This window comes from Trachypithecus francoisi, unplaced genomic scaffold (assembly GCF_009764315.1).
Source record: "Trachypithecus francoisi isolate TF-2019V2 unplaced genomic scaffold, Tfra_2.0 Lachesis_group13, whole genome shotgun sequence".
Lineage (NCBI taxonomy): Eukaryota > Metazoa > Chordata > Mammalia > Primates > Cercopithecidae > Trachypithecus > Trachypithecus francoisi.
In genome coordinates this window covers 32,323,505-32,340,942 of record NW_022681458.1, presented here as the reverse complement: position 1 = coordinate 32,340,942, position 17,438 = coordinate 32,323,505, and positions in this window count along the sequence as shown.

The following is a 17,438-nucleotide window of genomic DNA, read 5'->3' as shown; positions in this document are numbered from 1 at the left end:
TATCTAAAGAAGATTTTGTTTCTCATTCACTTCTGAGTCTTAGTTTGGCTAGACATAAAATTATTGGTGGAAAATTCTTTTATCTAAGAATGCTGAATATAGACCTAAATGTTTTCTGTCTTGTAGAGTTTCTGCTGAAAGTTCTACTGTTAGCCTGAGGGGGTTTCCTTTGTAGGTAACCTGCCCCTTTTCTCTAGCTGCTTTTAACATGTTTTTCTTTCATTTCGACCTTGGAGAATCTGATGACTTTGTGCCTGATGGTCTTTTGTAGTATCTTGCTGGGATTCTCTGCATTTCCTGATTTGAATATTGGCCTCTAGCAAGGTTGGGAAAATTTTCATGGATGATATCCTTAAATATGTGTTCCAAGTTGCTTACTTTCTCTCCCTGTCTTTCAAGGATTCCAATGAGACGTAGATTTGTTCTCTTTACGTAATTCCGTATTTCTTGGAGGTTTTGTTCATTCTTTTTTGTTCTTTTTTCTTTATATTTGTCTGTGTTAGTTTGGAGAACCAGTCTTCAAGTGCTGAGATCCTTTCCTCAACTTGGTCTATTCTGTTGTTAATACTAGCAATTGCATTATGAAATTCTTGTTGTGTGTTTTTCAGCTCTATCAGGTCAGTTTGGTTCTTTCTTATACTGACCATTTTATCTTTTAGTTCCTGTATCATTTTATTGTAATGCTTAGATTCCTTGGATTGGGTTTCAACTTTCTCCTGAGTCTTGATGATCTTCATTCTTATCCACACTCTGATATATATTTTTGTCATTTCAACCATTTCAGCCTGGTTAAGAAGCCCTTCTGGAGAACTAGTGCAGTCATTTGGGGGAAAGAAAACACTGTAGCTTTTTGAGTTGCAGAGTTTTTGTGTGCGTTCTTTCTTATCTGTGTGAGATGATGGTCCTTTAACTGCAGTGTACTTTGAGTACAGTGAGGTGACTTCTTTTCTTGATGTTTTCAGAGGGCTGAGAGTTTGTGCAAAGTCTTTAGTTGTTGCTGAGTTCTTCTCCTTGATTTCGCAAGGGGGTGTATTAGCGAAACATGTTGGTGTTGAAGTTTGGGCTGTGATCTAGTAGATGGTTCTTAAGCATAATGAACTGTAGGTAGTCTCTTGCTCAGTCATGTGGCTCCTCTGTATTTCCTCACAACTGCAGCCTGCTTTCTCTCAGGGCCCTGAAAGTGTGGGCTCCTCTCCCACTCAAGTGCTGGCTGCAGATCTTGGCTTGGCACTTCTGAACTGTACACCACTGTCCTGGGTTAAACTCAGCCTTTTAGGCTTTATTTTCCTTCCCTAGCTTGTAAACAAGAGGAGAAGGTACCTTGGCAGCAGCTGTGGCAGAGGGCCTTTCACTTGTTTTTTGGGGCTCCACTCCAGAGAAATGCAGAATCACTACCAATTGGTGCAATTAGCCTTGGATGGGGAGGTTGAGTTGTGAGCCTGAGCCTGGGGAGCTCTGCCTGGCAGCAAGCAGGGTACCAAGGAAATGGGGCAGGCTCTTGGAGGAGGAAGACTGGCTTCTTCTCCTTAGGGCAACTGCAACTGCACCTTTTGGGTAAAGCACTTACAGCCTTTGTTCCTTCCCCAGTCCAAGGGCAGCAGGGGCAGTACCACTGCAGAGGGGTTTTTAGTTGCTTCTGGGTGCCCCTCCCCTAGGGAAACACAGAGCCACTAGCAGTGGGAATGGTCAGCTGTGGGTGAGGTGGCTGTTCTGTAGTCCCAAACTGAGTCTACCTGCTGAAGACTGGGTGGGGACTCACAGGGGATAGAGACTGAATTCCTCTCCCTATGGCGGCTGTGGCATGCTAGATATCCTGGCATAGCAACCAGGCCCTTTGTTCTTTCCCCAGCCCAAGGGGCAGTAAGGATGGTGTTGCGGGAAGTCAGGGACCCTGAATGGAGGGACCGGCTGAGCCGTGGCAGAAGAACAAATTGTGAAGATTTCATGGACATTTATTAGTTCCCCAAATTAATACTTTTATAATTTCTTCCGCCTGTCTTTACTGTAATCTCTGAACATAAATTGTGAAGATTTCATGGACTTCCCCAATCAATACCCTTGTATTTTCCTATGCCTATCTTTACTTTAATCTCTTAATCCCATCATCTTCATAAACTGAGGAGGATGAATGTCGCCTCAGGACTCTGTGATTGTGTCAACTGCACAAATTGTTTGTAGAGCATGTGTGTTTGAATGATATGGAATCTGGGCATCTTAAAAAAAGAACAGGATAACAGCAATGTTCAGGGAACAAGAGAGGTAACTTTGAACTGGCCGCCCATGAGCCAGACGGAACAGAGCTATATTTCTCCTCTTTCATAAGCAAATAGGAGAAATATTGCTGAATTCTTTTTCTCAGCAAGGAACATCCCTGAGAAAGAGAATGCGCCCTGAAGGTAGGCTTATAGACGGCCCCTTTTAAGGCGTGCCTTCTTTTATGGTCGAAGCTGAAGGGATGAAATAAGCCCCGGTCTCCCGTAGTGCTCCCAGGCTTATTAGGACGAGGACAATTCCCGCCTAATAAATTTGGGTCAGACAGGTTGTCTGCTCTCCAACTCCTTTTCCTGAAAGGATGTTATCAACAACAATGCATGCCTGAAACTTCATTAGCAATTTTAATTTCACCTCATCCGGTGGTCCTGTGATGGCTCCCTGCCTCCATTTGCTTTGTGATATTTTATTACCTTGTGAAGTATGTGATCTCTGTGACCCACACCCTATTCATGCACTCCCTCCTCTTTTAAAAATCGCTAATAAAAACTTGCTGGTTTTACAGCTCGGGAAGCATCACGGATCCTGCCGACATGTGATGTCTGCCCCAGACACCCAGCTTTAAATTTCTCTCTCTTGTGCTCTTTCCCTTTGTTTCTCAACCCAGCTGAGACACTTAGGAAATAGAAAAGAACCCACATTAAACATTGGGAGCAGGTTCTCCCGATAGGATGGTACCACTGTAGTTGCAATGGTAGAGAGCTGTGGGCTGTCTCTGGAATTTCCTCTCTAGAGAAATGCAGAGCCACCACCAACTGCAGTGTTCAGGCATGGATAGGGTGTTTGTGCTGGGAGCCCAGATTGAGAGGCACTGCCCAGTGAAGACTAGTGGAGATAGGACCTGTGTGTAAAACAGTCTGACTGTGAAAGAGACCAAATGAAATCTACAGGCAGGCAGCCCGGGCGGCGCCTTGAGCCTAGTTAGAAGTTGACCCTACAGGCAGACAGCCCGGGCGGCGCCTTGAGCCTAGTTAAAAGTTGATGCCGGACCTAACCGATAATGTTATCTATAGATTTCAGATGTTGTATAGACAAGCAATGTGAAAGTCCCTGTCTTGTTCTTTTTCTGTTCTAATTACTAGTGCTTGCCATATATCTCTCAACTTCCTGAGCCCAGTATAAACATATCCCACCATATGTCTCCCCTCCATATATCCCTCAACTTCCTGGGCTCATCCCACCATATGACTCCCTACCATATATCTTTCAATTCAAAGACTACCATATATCTCAACTTTAGAAGGACACCACCTGGAAAATCCCCGATAAGAAAACAGCCGTTTGTGAGAGCACGGGAACCAATAAAAAAACTGCTAAATGTATAAACTTAAAATGTTAACCAATTGTAATGCTGTAACCTAGAGAATTCCCTCGTTCCTCTGCAACTTTACAAGTCCTGTTTACATTAGGCTATAAAAGGCAAGCGCACGCATTGTTCTGGGCCCTCCTGTATGTTGTGGAACGGAGGGACCAAGTTCGAACTTGCATTAAAGATCCTTGCCGCTTGGCTTTGACTCTGGACTCTGGTGGTCTTTTTTTTCGGGGAACAAACGGTCTGGGCATAACAACTGCTTTTCTATAAGGCTGCTGTGCTGTGCTGGGGGCCAATGTTACTTCCTAATATTATTGCATTTCCTCCTGAACCTGAGGGCAATAGAAGTGAGGGCTGCAGAGCAGCAAAAATGGTGGCCTACCTTTCCCTCTGAGAGCTCTGTCCCAGGAAAGTTCAGACCTGCTACCAGCTCAAGAGCCCAGGCCCAGTATGGCTGGGATCCCAGATTGGGAGGCCCTGCCCTGTGAGGAGTAGTGGGTTCAGGGACCCACGTGGGAAACAGTCTGGCTGCTTTTTCGTCAGGTGGATTTACATTGCTGGGGGTCCATGTTAGTCTTGAATCACTGTGCACCCTCCCAAGCCTAAGGGCAAAAGGACCGAAGGTTGCAGAGCAGCAAAAATGTCAGTCTGCCCCTTCCTCTGGGACCTCCATGTCAGGGAAGTGGAGAGCTGCTCCCAGCCCAAGAACTCAAACAGGGTTGGGGTGGCCTTGCTAGCATCCCAGGCCAGTGAGCTGTACCCTGCCCTGCGAGGTGCAGTGGAGGTGAGACCTGCAGTCCCTCATTGCTCAGCCCCGTAGATTCGGGCCCTTTCCTGGGAGTCTGCAAGGGAGCCTGGCCTCTCCCATTACCAGAATTGCAGCTACTGGTGTTGGGGTGCTGGAGAATCCAAGCCTCCTGCGACTCTGCTTGTGCCTGTGTGGCTTGCTCTGCTCAGACTCCCCACAATTCTTCGTGTGAACGTCGAGGCTCCTGTGTCGGGCAATCACAGGGAATGTCCTGAGTCCAGGGATGCAAAGGCTGTGGCAGCTGTGGCTGGGGACTGTCACTCAGTCACTCACCATTTCCCCACAGTGTGGGGGTCTCCTCTAGCTCCATGCCAGTTCCAGGTAGGGGCTTGTCCTATCTTGCTTTTCTCTGTTCTCTGTGAGTAACATTGTTTCCTTGATGAATCCCAATGTGTCCACTTGGATGTTCTAGTTGAAGAGCTAGTGTTACCTGGTACTTCTGCTTCTTTCCATGAGAGAAGCACACACTAGCTGCTTCTAGTCAGCCATCTTGGCCCCAGAACCTGGTTTTCTCATATTTTTGACTTGTGATTTATGATGCAAAAAAAGTGTCAGTTTGTGGACACATCAGAAATGTCATTAACTGTTTCTAATATGTCATCTCCAAATAAAAATTAAACCTGTACTATCTCTCCACAATTGTTACTAATTGAAATATTTAAACCTCTCAACTGCTAAATAGATCTCTAAATTATGTGACTACTGCAAGACCGTGTAAGTGGCTTGGCACGGTTAGATGGGGTGCTTTATTACAACCTAATGAATTAAGTGTACTAAATTTTTAATCATTAATTTCTAGTATCAACATGGTGAGTGTAAGGTGTGAAGTTTTATTTAATGACTTAATTTTGAGTCTTGGTTCCAGGAAACCAAAATGCTTCTAAATTAGAATTCACCCTAGGATAATTACAATTGTATTTGCAAATTGGAAGCATTACAGAATTCATTAAAAACATTTTATTTAGAAGACACCCCTGCTGCTTATGGTAATAACTTTTTTACATGATTAAGTGTCCATATGAGACAGCCTTTAAAAATTATGCATATGCATGCAATTTATAAGCTTTAATTAAAAAATCAATAATGAATGTAGACATTTGCTTGCTTCCCCTTCACCTTCTGCCATGATTGTAAGTTTCCTGAGGCCTTTTCAGCTATGCTGATCTGTGTGTCAATTAAACCTCTTTCCAATTACCCAGTCTTGGGCAGTTCTTTATAGCAGTATGAAAATGGACACATACAGTAAACTGGTACTGCAGGGACTGGGGTGCTGCTATAAAGATATCTGAAAATGTGGAAGAGACTTTGGAACTGGCTAACAGGTACAGGTTGAAACAGTTTGGAGGGCTCAGAGGAAGACAGGAAAATGTGGGAAAGTTTGGAAATTCCTGGAGACTTGTTGAATGGCTTTAACCAAAATGCTGATAATGACGTGGACAATGAAATCCAGGCTGAAGTGGTCTCAGACGGAGATGAGGAACTTTTTGGGAACTGGAATAAAGGTTTTCCTTGCTGTGCTTTAGCAAGGAGACTAGCAGCATTTTGCCCCTGCCCTAGAGATCTGTGAGACTTTGAACTTGAGAGAGATGATTTAGGGTACCTGGTGGAAGAAATTCCTAAGGAATAAAGTGTTCAAGAGGTGACTTTGGTGCTCTTAAAAGCATTTACTTTTATGCATTCATGAAGAGATGGTTTGGAATTGAAACTTCGTTTAAATGGGAAGCAGAGCATAAATGTTTGGAAAATTTGCAGCCTGATGATGTGATAGAAAAAAAAAACCCATTTTCTGAGGAGAAATTCAAGCCAGCTACAGAAATTTGCATAAGTAACAAGGAGCCAAATGTTAATCACCAAGATAATGCAAAAAATGTCTCCAGGGCGTGTCAGAGGTCTTAACAGTAGCCCTTCCCATCACAAGCCCAGAGGCGTAGGAGGAAAAATGGTTTCACGGGACAGGTCCAGTGACTTGGGCAGTCTTGTAACTTGGTGCCCAGCATGAATCACAAAAATCAATAATGAATGTAGACATTTGTCTGTCTAATGTGTATTTAGTTCACTGATATTTTTACATTCATTGGATGTATTTTTAATTTTTTTTCTCTATTCACTTATTTAATGACTGCTAGCTAACTAGGTTAGTACTAGGCTATCACATCATTCTTTGACCAGTGTCACTTGGTCTGACCCTTCTGAAAACCAAAAGTTTGTTCCAGATAAACCCAAGCAACTAGTGAATTATTCTCCAGGAATGAGAAATAGAGGTGATAGATACAAGTTCTCTAGTTTTCCTATTAGTGCCTAATTTTTCTTACTTCAAATAAAAATATTATAAATACATGAAACTGTAATCACAATGAACTTTTACTATTTCAGTGATATGAGTAATATCAATGTCAGGAAACATCAAAGATTTTGTAGAACTACTGATTGTCTGGTGAGAGGATTCCTTGGTGATATAACCCCCACAGGTCAAGGGAGAAACCAGGTGGAGGTAATTGGATCATGGGGGCCTGAGCTGTACATTGGCCCCTTTTAACCAATGTAAAGAGCTTCAGAGGGTGCAAGCCCCAAGCCTTGGCAGCTTTCATGTGGTGTTGGGGCTGTGGGTGCACAGAAGTCAAGGATTGAGGTTTGGGAACCTCTGCCTACATTTTGGAGGACCTATAGAAACACCTAAATGTCCAGGCAGAGGTGTGCTGCAGTAGCAGAGCCCTCATGGAGGACCTCTGCTAGGGCAGTGTGGAAGAGAAGCCTGGGGTCAGAGCCCCCACACAGAGTCCCCACTGGGGCACTGCCTAGTGGAGCCATGAGAAGAGGGCCACCACTCCAGACCCCAAAATGGTAGATCCACCAACAGCTTGTACTTTATGCCTGGAAAAACCACTGAATGCCAGTCTGTGAAAGCAGCTGAATTAGGGGGTTGTACCCTGCAAAGCCACAGAGGTGGAGCTGCCCAAGACCATGGGAGCCTACCTCTTGCATCAGTGTGACCTAGCTGTGAAACATGGAGTCAAAGGAGATCATTTTGGAGCTTTGAGATTTGACTGCCCTGCTGGATTTCAGACTTGCATGGGGTCTGTAGCCCCTTCATTTTGGCCAGTTTCTCCCATTTAGAGTACGTATATTTACCCAATGCCTGTAACCTTATTGTATCTAGGAAGTAACTAAATTGCTTTTGATTTTATAGGCTCATAGGTGGAAGGGACTTGCCTTGTCTCAGATGAGATCTTGGACTTGTACTTTTGAGTTAACACTGGAATGAATTAAGACTTTGGGTGACTGCTGAGAAGGCATGATTAGTTTTGTTTTGTTTTTTTTTTTTTTTTTTTTTTGAGACGGAGTCTCGCTCTGTCGCCCAGGCTGGAGTGCTGTGGCCGGATCTCGGCTCACTGCAAGCTCCGCCTCCGGGTTCACGCCATTCTCCTGCCTCAGCCTCCCGAGCAGCTGGGACTACAGGCGCCCACCACCTCGCCCGGCTAGTTTTTTGTATTTTTTAGTAGAGACGGGGTTTCACCGTGTTAGCCAGGATGGTCTCGATCTCCTGACCTCGTGATCCACCCGACTCGGCCTCCCAAAGTGCTGGGATTACAGGCTTGAGCCACCGCGCCCGGCCGACATGATTAGTTTTGAAATGTGAAAGGGACATGAGATTTGGGAGGGGCCAGGGGGAGAATGATACAGCTTTGTATCCCCACCCAAATCTCATCTTGACTTACAATCCCCATAATCCTTATGATCCCCTCAGGTCAAGGGAGAGACCAGATGGAGGTAATTGGATCATGGGGGTGGCATCCCCCATGCTGTTCACATGAGTTCTCACAAGATCTGATGGTTTTATAAGGGGCTCTTCCCCCTTTGCTGGGCACTTCTCCTTCCTGCCACCTTGTGAAGAAGGTGCCTTGCTTCCCCTTTGCCTTCTGCCATGATCGTTTTCCTGAGGTCTTCCCAGCCATGGGAACTGAGGTCTTCCCGGTCATGCTGAACTGTGAGTCAATTCAACCTCTTTTCTTTATAAATTACCCAGTCTCTGGCAGTTCTTTATAGCATTATGAAAATGGACTAATACACTTGGGCAACTGGCATTAAAGCACTGGGTTTGGAAGATATTAAATTTCACTATCATGAATGTGTAAGATACTTATCCAGTATCCCTCTTGAATCTGATTCTAATTTAGGCATCAAAAATTTTGACAACTAAGGTGCTCAAGTCTGAATGTTTTGTTTTGAATGTGTGTGTGTATATATATATATAATATGTATTTTATATATATGCAATGAGGGAATCTTTGATATATATGACCTGAAAGAATGCAGTGAAAAGAAATGAGTTTTAATTAATTTAGAGCTGAAGCCAAACACAAACTTTTAAGAAGTTAATTAATAAGAAATATTTTTTCAGGAGTTTTTATTATTATTATTATACTTTAAGTTCTAGGGTACATGTGCACCATGTGGAGGTTTGTTACATATGTATACATGTGCCGTGTTGGTGTGCCACACCCATTAACTCGTCATTTACATGAGGTATATCTCCTAATGCTATCCCTCCCCTCCCCTCTTCCCATAATAGGCCCCGGTGTGTGATGTTTCCCTTCCTGTGTCCAAGTGATCTCATTGTTCAATTCCCACCTATGAGTGAGAACATGCGGTGTTTGGTTTTCTGTTCTTGTGATAGTTTGCTGAGAATGATGGTTTCCAGCTGCATCCATGTCCCTACAAAGGACACGAACTCATCCTTTTTTATGGCTGCATAGTATTCCATGGTGTATATGTGCCACATTTTCTTAATCCAGTCTGTCACTGATGGACATTTGGGTTGATTCCAAGTCTTTGCTATTGTGTTTTTGAGTAGTTTTTATGTTTAAACTCTGTTTCAGCATTTCTCTCTTTTCCAGGTACTAATTTAATGCCTCTCAGCTGTAAATTCACTTTGCAGTACCTGTTCAGTGGTAATGGACTGGACTCATCATGTATTTCTCCTTTAGCGTAAACACAATCAAGTGGGCAGTACAGGGATATAACAAAAGGAAGACTCCTTCTCTTTCTAGTTACTGTGGCCTCTGTTTTGTTATTTCTTGCTCCTGTTGTATGGTCTATTAGCAGTGCATATGCATGGAGACATCTGGTGGTGCTCCAGATAAAGGCAGTTTCTTAGTAACTGACGCCTGCCTGGGGACCAGCGACTACCTAGTTATGTCACTCCTGATACAATCATGGCACATCTCACAATAGTGTCCATGTTCTCTCTACCTACCTGTTCACTAGTATTGGGTCACATGCACCAGGAAGAGTTGTTTTCTGATGCCTAAGACTGTGAACCAGTTCTGACCTCAGCAATCCAGAAAACTCTGCCACCCTATAGGCTGCAGCCATTAGCTTCTCCACTAAGGTTTGAAACTCATCCTTGGGGAGGTATCCCTTTATTTTTATATTCCTTGGAGTTCTCTTTATATCTCCATAGTTAATGTCCTGTCATAGTTTAATAATTCCTTATATTAAAGTTCCCATGTTTAAATTACTTTGTGGTTTCTGTCTCCTGATTGATTTTAGAGAGATACACTTAAAAATTACATATACCACTTTATAATGATATCCATATTATGGTGCCCTACTTCTTAAAAATATTTTGAACATTTTGTAATCAATATTTATCCATTGTGTAGTTCATTTACTCCACAATAGTATCAAAGTGACTATCCTGAATCCACATAGATTGAGTTTTAATAGTGGTTATATTAAATTAATATAACATTAATTATTTGAACAAAATTAGGTAGACATAACTTGTAAGAAGGTACACATATTCTGCCTCTTTACAATATTATTATTATGACTTAGAAATAAGAGATAGACTGTTCTTGAAAGAATGCCAAACTATTCACTGGTTGTAAACAGTAGTTAACATTTAGAAGCTAAATGATATTTGAGTAGAATTTAGATTTAACTGGGTCAATCCCATTTGAATGTGTTTTTAAGGAAGATTATAAAAATAAAGAATTTTCCATATAAAAAGTTCCTAGTATTTTCTATGCTACCATGTTGGCTTTATTTATTTTCTAGGAGGATAACACTATTTTTTTGTTCCCTGTGGAATAAACATCTAAAATACTACCTTTTACATAACTAGAGTCTTTGCACAAGGCAATATACTAGTGGGTAGAAGTTGCCAAACATACAAATTTGGGCCTCTTACCTCCTTTATACCTTTGTTCATTTTGCCATTAAAAATACTGTCACAGGAAGTAGAAGCTAGATTGCATAATTATAGTTATTTGAAATTTAAATTTCATAGAAAAGTTTATAATAAGATGTAAAAACATAAACAATTCTTTTTGTTGTTGGGTGGTTATTTAAAATATTAAGTTCAATTAACAAGCGAATATCCAAATCACTAATAATCAATAATTTACATCTTATTTTTTATTTTACTTTACCCCCATTCTTTAAAAGTGCTTAAATCATAAAATATGATTTCAACTTCAATTCTGTCAAATATATCACTCTTCCCCAAACACAGAAAATATTTAATTGAATAATATCTTACTATATTTTAGTAATATATATAACTTTTTTAACCTTAATACTAAGGGTCTGCCATGTTTTTCTCCCTATGAGTTTAAACGATAGTATTTTTATTTCTAAATTATTTTCCCAAATTCCCATTTAAGAAAATATAATGATTAATCTCATTACAATTGCTTGTAAGGACATTGTCTAACAAATTTATGGTGAAACTAGTTTTATCTTTTTTTTTTTTCCGCAAGAATATGTTTCACTGACTTCATTATAGAATAGACATTGCTTGGATTTATTTGCTTCATTTCCAATTCAGATGAATATGATCGTTCTATACTCTGAATTCTGTTACTCATATCAAAAAAATCATGTTTGCTCATTCTTAACAATAAAATTGAATATAAAGAAAATTATGCAATAAAAGAACATATACAGTCTGGGCATGGTGGCTCAAGCCTGTAATCCCAGCACTTTGGGAAGCCAAGGTGGGTGGATCACTAGAGGCCAGGAGTTTGAGGCCAGCCTGGCCAACATGGCAAAACCCCATCTCTAATAAAAATGCAAAAATTAGCCAGGCATTGTGGTGCATGCCTATAGTCAAGGCTACTCGGGAGGCTGAGGCATGAGAATCATTTGAACCTGAGAGGCAGAGGCTGCAGTGAGCCAAAATTGCACCACTGCACTTCAGTCTGAGCAACAGAGTGAGACTCTGTCTTGAACAAAACAAAACAAAACAAACATATACTATGTCTTATTTGGGGCGTGACTACTAAATTAAAGTAAAATATTAAAAATGTTTGTTTTTTCATATTTTTAATTTTTTGATAAATTTCAAAAAGGAAAAAGACCAAAGAGGAAATAATGAATGGATTTCATTCAGAAAAAACTACAAACTTATTTTTTTTCCTGTTCCTGGATCTTTACACCAATTAATAAGGCAACTTTAATTCCTGGTTCCACTTTTTCCTTCATTTACACATCTTTTAATAATATGTTTCAGACTCATTTATTTATTCTTATTAAAAATGGCATTTTATCTTTATGTCAGAAGCCACCTGCAATTTTCTGCTGTCAGGGGAAAATACCATATTTATGGATTGTTATATAAAAGTTCCTATCCTTATAATAACTAAGGTCGTTTTCATGATGCCAAGCTTTAAATTAGAATATTTTAAATATAAGTTGTTATTATTGTATTAGTTTGTTCTCATGATGCTAATAAAGACATACCTGAGGCTCGGTAATTTATCAGGGAAAAAGGTTTAATTGACTCACAGTTCAGCATGGCTGGGGAAGCCTCAGGAAATTTACAATGATGACAGAAAGGGAAGCAAACATACCCTTCTTCACATGGCGGCAGCAAGACATGCAGAGCAAAGCGGGGGGAAATCCCTTATAAAACCATCAGATCTCATGAGAACTCACTCTCATGAGAACAGCATGAAGGTAACTGCCTCCATGATTCAATTACCTCCCATCTGGTTCCTCCTAGGACATGTGGGGATTATGGGAACTACAGTTCAAGATGAGGTTTCAGTGAGACACTGCCAAACCATATTAATTATAATCAGGAAAACGCTGTGTTTCAGCGTGTAAAGTATTTCAAATCAGATTTATTTGGTTGAATTAATAGAAAATAAGTGTGGAGACATCTGGTTTTACAAAAAAATGGAACAAGCACATCTCCATCTTAGTCCTCCTGTCTAAAATCCTGGAAAAGATAAATGAAACAAACTGCAGAAGACTCTAAAAGGGGCAGATAAGAAGGTAGTCTGCCAAGAAATGTCGAGGGCCAAAGGAATTACTTAGTGGCTAGTACCTTGGTTTGGTTTGTTTGTTTGTTTTTGTCTTCTTTTATTCTTGTTGTGGTCTGGGCGTAGAAGAAAGTTGCAACCTCAAAATACCAATGACACATACAGAAAACAAACAAAACCGAACAAACAAAGTAAAACAGGATAAGCCTGCTGTCTTTGGCTAGGGGAGAGAAGGAGGCCCTGTAGGACAGACATTTTGACAACATGGACTTTACTTCTGAACACCACACAAAAAACTGCCCTCCACCATCACCCTATTTACAATATGATTATTATGAGTTATAAATATTATTTAGGTTTCTAAGTAATAGTGGACACTAGAGCTGCATGGGCAAAGCCCTCTTTCCTGGTTAGAGGGAGTCTCAGAGGTTGTGTGTGCTCCATTTAACCCTGGATATGATGGCTGGCTTCACCGAATGGTTGTTGGGCATCTATAGGGGCTATGTATATGAGCAGAGCCTAACTCTCTCCTGCCCAGGCAATGAAGCAGCTCCACCTACAAGGGTGGGCATTGCCTGAGACTTGATTCTATTCATCATTCTGTTCCAGTAATGAGGCAGCTCTTTTTTTCAGCCATAAATATCTACAGAAGCTGTAACTGAGAGATAAGTCTATCATTCCACCTTAAAAATGAATCAGCTTGCTCTTTCAGCATACCACCATCCATGAGGGTTGTGAGTGGGAGCTGAGTTTTTCTGTCATCCCAGCCAAGCAACAAAGCAGCCCCATGGCTTTGCTGACCTCTTAACTCATTAACTAGTAGTTTAGAAGTTGTACCTGAGAGCTGAGTCTATCTACCATCTCACGCTGGCAGTAAAGAGGCATCTCCTTCTCCTAGCTGGAGCGTGTCTGAAGATGCCTGTCTATGAGTAGAACCTGATTACTATCCCAGTGTAGCAGTAACAAATAATAGTATTTAAGTAAGAATCAGAGTCTTGTAAAGCAACAGGCATAATCTTCAGGATACAATCATAAATAACTTCACGTAGCAAGATAAAGGAAAATCTCAGCTTGAATGAGGAAAGACATTCGATAGACTTGATGCCTAACTAAGACTGAGATAAAACATGGATGATGGAATTTTTGGATAGAATTTTAATGTATATGATAAAAAGTGTTTCAGTGTCAATACATTCTAGTAACAAATACAAAACAGAAAATCTTAGCAATGAAATAGAAGACATAAAGGAGAACCAAAGAGAAATTATAGAACTGGAAAATGCAGTTTTGAAATTAAAAGCCATTAGAAAATGCAATCACAGAATCGAGGTAACTAAAGAAAGAGTCTAAGGATATAAAAAATTAGCAGATAAAGACAAACTCTTTTAGATGTTGAGAAGAAAGAGCCTGGGAGAGAAAAATGTTGGGGTACTTTCATATGTTACCAGATTATTGGAATAAGCATAATCCAGTATCAGAAATGAAACAGCAGCTCCAGATTATAGTTCCAACAGAGCAGAAGTTAAGGAGCATTTCCTCTTGGCAGCTGATGGGAGTCCTGTGCCATATATAGAGACTCTAGTCCTCAATCAGTTATTAATCTGATATAAACTGCTCTCACATAAATGAATATAAGTTACTTTCCCAGCACACATCTTTGGTCTTTAGGAAATGAATTCTGAAGTAGTTATTTCAAACTGGGTCTTGATCACTCCCTTTTTAAGTCTTATGTTAATTCTTATCTTGGCAGTTTCCTGGGGAAAATGTAATAAACATTGTGTCATCCCTGATCCCATTCATGGTAGCAGAGTGCTATGAATGCTTTCACACAACCCTCAGCTGCATTATGATTCATACCTAAATTGGATCCTACCACTATGTAAATACTATAATCAGAAATTAAGGGACAATAAGTTAGCTATAAGCTCTGGATGTCTTCTGATTCCTCAGAACCCCTATAATTTAATGAACAGAAAAAAATCTGTATTTATTCCAAAAGGCCAATTATCTGCACACATGATTTCAGTTAGTAAATAACCAATTTAGTGTTGGTGGTGTCTTTTCTTTCATCCTTTCCCAAATATGTACTTTTTAGCATTGGAACTGACAAAGCATGGTATCGTATTAAACAGATAAAAAAATTAAACATGATTCCTCAGTTTAACTTTGAATTATTTGACTAAAAATGCATTGCTGATTAATGAAACTTTTTCTAAGAAAAGACAGAGCTCCAAAAACACCGTTCTCTCTGGGTGATTGTGTATGTATGCATGTGTGTTTTTGTACCTGTGTATTTAATAGGACTTCAAATCTACTTTTTCCTTTTAAAATTGTTTATATAGTTCCTTCTTGATTTAAGTTTATAAACCTAGAACTAGGAAGAGATTAAAAGAAAACTTTATATGGAACAAGATAGTTATGTTATAAAAATTCCCAGGGTTCAAGTCTTAGTTCAGTCATTTACACCTTGCAGGGCATTTAACCTCTCTTAGACTTGAATTGCTTGTGGTAGCAGACTTAGTTTACGCTCATACTAAATTGTACACTTGCCCAGTATTTTGGCTAGAGCGGTCTAAGGAGCAGTTTGCATTTTGCCCAAGATCTGGAGCCAGGTTGTCACTCCTGCTACCAATGTAATATCCACTGCCAAAGAGCAACCACGACAACTGTACATTGGCTGGCTGGGGTTTATGGAACTATTGCTTTTCCAACAGCTCCTTGTAGAAGCCAGGTAACTCAACCAGAAAGTGTGGAAAATTTAATTTGAACAAGTGGGAGATAGGGGTAGAAGAAGGCCAGTGGACAAATTTCTCTCTATTTTCCCCAAACCTCCTGGGTTATTCTGCTCCTCAAGAGTTCACATACCTTTGGGATGATGTGACACTGAGAAACCAAATGCACTTGTTACAAAACTGAAACCAGCTTACTTAATAGCTCTCATGTGTGCTTTCCTTGTCTCATTCCTCCTTTCCTCCCACCTTTGCATTGTGGATTGCCTTTTCCATTTGAGTGTCATTACATAAATTCCTTCTCAGGATATGCTTTCTACATCATTAAGGATAAGACATTATAATATGAAATTAGCCTATGAAATCAAAGAAACTACATGTCCTAAATAATAGAATAGCTGTCAGGAACAAAAGGCACTAATTAAATGAGTACAAGAATGAGTGGATGAATAAGCTCATTAATTTTTTGAGCAAATATTTATTGAGTACCTACTTTGGGCTAGGCACTGTTATAGGCAATGGAAATGCAGCAGTAAACAAATTGAAAGCATGTTCTGCCTTCAGGGAGCACACTTTTTAGTGACAGGGACAACATATTTATTCCTAGCCTCTCTGTCCACGTAAAGATCTGTTTTTGGGGGTGGGGGTGGGGCTTCTTAAGCTTCTCTCTCTCATGCTATTCTAAATGAAATTCTGTCTTTTCCATATGATTCCTAGACATTATGGTAAGGATTGTTTGCATCAAGAAAATGAAGTAAAGAAATAAAACTGAAAAAGTAGAAGGAAATAGAATAATGAGACTAAATTATTGTGTTTAGGACCTTTAAGAAAATATGGGCCAGGCATGGTGGCTCACCCCCTGTAATCTCAGCTCTTTGGGAGGTTGAGGTGGGAGGACTGCTGGAGCCCGAAAGTTTGAGACCAGCCAGGGCAACATGGTAAGACCCAGTCTCTACAGGAAAAAAAAAAAAAAAAATAGGTGGGCATTGTGGCTTTCACCTGTAGTTCCAGCTACTTGGGAGTCTGAAGTGGGAGGATGGTTTGAGAACAGGAAGCCAAGGATTCAGTGAGCTGTGTTGGCGCCACTGCACTCCAGTCTGGGTGACAGAGTGAGGCCTTGTCTCAGAAAAACAAAAAACAGAAAAACTCAAAAGAAAGTGTAGAGGATGCGAGGTTTAGCAGCTGAGATACCTGGGGCAACCATAGAACTGTAAGAGAATGAGAGTGTATTAGAAATACCTGATGTAGATGACAGGTTGATGGGTGCAGCAAACCACCATGGCACGTGTATACATATGTAACAAACCTGCACGTTCTGCACATGTATCACAGAACTTAAAGTATAATTTTTTTAAAAAAAGAATGAGAGTGTAAAGAAAAGGAAATTTTTACAAGTATTGTGACAACTTATTCAGTGGGTCACCATTAATGCATGTCAATAGACATGAGCTTGAACTAAGTTTTAAAAGTTACTTCTTGGTACTGGAATGTACTTTGTTGAATTCAGTTCTGGGCCATAAGGCCTAAGAATTAATAAATGTAAAATGTTTGGTGTAGCTTTAAAATTGAGTCATTTAGTTACATATGTTGGTTGTCAATGTGAATCTTTCCAAACTTCTCAATTTTATCCAAATCTTATGACTTCTAATTTGATTGTTGCTCTTCTCTTACCACTTAAGGAAACATATTTTATCAGTAAATTTATATATTTATTTATTTGGAAGAAAAGTAGAAGAGATAAAAGGGAAAAGGAAGATGGAAACATGTTGGAGGTTAAAAGAGAAGAAGGATGAGTTAAATTATTCAAAAGAAGAAAACATACAGAATGGAGATTTTTCTTATTCCTTAGGAGGAGTTCTCTCTCCTCTAGTATTACTTCCTCAATGAGAAAATATCATCAATGAGATAAAATGAAAAACTTCAGGATCCTGGTTCCTTTTGCTTGGCATTTCCCATTTCACTCTGTTGATTGCTATTTTCAATAAGCACACTCAAGCTTTAGGGGAAAAGTGTACAACCAAACTAAATCCATCCAGGAATAACTTATA